We start from the raw sequence: 2,598 nt of genomic DNA on the forward strand, positions 1-2,598 counted from the left end.
AAGAGGAAAAAAACAGAAGTTAGAGTTTAGATTTGAACTTTTCATCCCTTCTCGTTCACCTTGGAAAAAAATCCCCCAAGTTAAACAAGTTTCAAATAAATCTGGACATAGACTAAGGCTCAGAACTACACGGACATGTTAAGTGTCAAATGCTTGGAGCCAAACTGGTCCTGGCCTAGGAAAGTCTGAGAATAACAGGCCTATACTGATGCTGTCCTGTTACAAGTTTCAACTTGCATTTATGAGAAAGCAAAAAGAGTTGATGTGTTTTCAGGTTTATTGAAGAAGAAATTGGCATAGAGAGATTAAGTCTAATATGAGGTCTCATGAGCACAAAGGGTCAGAACCTGGGAGAAGACCCAGGTCTCATGTCATCTCCTCTCGGGTAACATGCACAGGGCTTTCAAAAGTCACAAGTCTCAATAAATAGGAATGCTTTTACACTGTTGATGGGAATGCAAATTAGTTCCACCATTGTGGAAGACAGTGTGGTGATTTCTCAAGGATCTAGAACCAGAAATACCATTTGACCCAGCAATCCCATTACCAGATATATATCCAAAAAAATATAAATCATTCTACTATAAAGACACATGCACATATGCTTACTGCAGCACTATTTATAATAGCAAAGACATGGAACCAACCCAAATGCCCATCAATGATAGACAGGATAAAGAAAATGTGGTAGACATACACCATGGAATACTATGCAGCCATAAAAAGGAATGAGATCTTGTCCTTTGCAGGGACATGATGAAGCTGGAAGCCATCATTCTCAGCATACTAACACAGGAACAGAAATCCAAACACCACATGTTCTCACTCTTAAGTGGGAGTTGAATAATGAGAACACATGGACACAGGGAGGGGAACGACACACACCAGGGCCTGCTGGTGGGAAGGGAATCTAAAGGATGGATCAATAGGTGCAGCAAACCACCATGGCACACGTATACCTATGTAACAAACATGCACGTTCTGCACATGGATCCCAGAACTTAAAGAAAAAAAAAGGAAAGTCACGAGTCTCTCAAAATTGTAGTTTCCTCAACCCTACATCTCCCACTCATCCCCATACCTTCTCCTATTTTCCACATCAAAGATAACACAAGCGTCTTCTTTTAACACATTTTGGAGTCGCCCACCAACACCAATTCCCACAAAAAGTAAGCCAAGTGTAGTTTTATGAAAATCTGTTTGGTCCTCCTTTTCTTTTCTTCTCTTTTCTATTTATTTATTTATTTATTTATTTATTTATTTATTTATTTTTGCGACAGAGTCTTACTCTGTCGCCCAGGCTGGAGTGCAGTGGTGCCATCTCGGCTCACTGCAACCTCTGCCTCCCGAGTTCAAGCAATTCTCCTTCCTCAGCCTCCTGCGTAGCTGGGATTACAGGCGCCCGCCAACATGCCCTGCTAATTTTTTATATTTTTAATAGAGAGGGTGTCTCACCATGTTGGCCAGGCTGGTCTCGAACTCCTGACCTCAAGTGATACGCCCGCCTTGGCCTCCCAAAGTGCTGAGGTTACAGGCGTGCGCCATCTGGTGTCTGAAGTTCAGTCCTGATTGAAGACCCTGAGTGCAGGACCATTTGTGTCTCCATGGCTGCTGCAGGCCACACTATGGAAAACAAAACTCAACGCTTTTACAACCAGAACCCTGGAGCTGAAAAGACCAACCCTCCCTCTCTGAGTTTGAACTAAATAGTCTGTCTCTGTAGCATAGTAAACAAAGCAGAGAAGCTCATTAGCAACAGGATCTGTGGTGGTTGATGACTATGTGCACAGCTGATGGGCAAGTCCCGGCCATCTTTCAGGATTAATTTATGCTGGCCGCCTTGGCTTCCTCATCTTGTACATATTTGGTTTAGAGAATGCGAGGAATTTGCTAGCTGAGCAAGTTTATTCATCCTGCTTTCTAACTAGGCTCTTTCCCACTGAGATATGTTTCTAAAATTTCCCTCAGCAGGCTTCGTTGCAAAAGCAGTGCAGGCTTCAACGGGACAGTTTAAATCTAAAACAAATCCTCCCTAAAAATGCACTGTTCTCTGTCAGGACAGAATCTGACTTAGTCTTTGAAACAGAAGTGCCTGAACTTATTACCGAAACTTCTAGTAAAGGCTGGAAGGACATCATCCCTCTATGTGCAGACAATACATTGAAAGAGGCCAGTGGGACAAAGGTTATTTGCTAAGCACTCACTACGTGCAACATGAGATGTCATTCCATTTTACTAATGTAAGAACAGACTGTTGCAGAAGTTAAATGACTCGGACAAGTTCAATTACTAAGTGGGTGGAGGAGGAATTTAAAACCAAGTCTCATGATACAAGGCCGATTGCACTATGTGTGTGTAACCCCAAGTTGACCAACTGTATAACTAAGTGTCACTAAGAAAGCGTAGACTATTAAATTAGATACTAAGATGTCAAGGCTTGCATCTGTAATCCCAGCTATTCGAGAGGATGAGGCAGGAGGATTGCTTGAGGCTAGGAGACCGCGACTTGCCTGGGTAACACAGTGTGACTCTCTAAATAATAAACAAGATACACTAGATAAAATAAATCAGATAAATCCATTATGCATTGAGTTGGAA

This window comes from Macaca mulatta, chromosome 4 (genome assembly GCF_049350105.2).
Source record: "Macaca mulatta isolate MMU2019108-1 chromosome 4, T2T-MMU8v2.0, whole genome shotgun sequence".
Lineage (NCBI taxonomy): Eukaryota > Metazoa > Chordata > Mammalia > Primates > Cercopithecidae > Macaca > Macaca mulatta.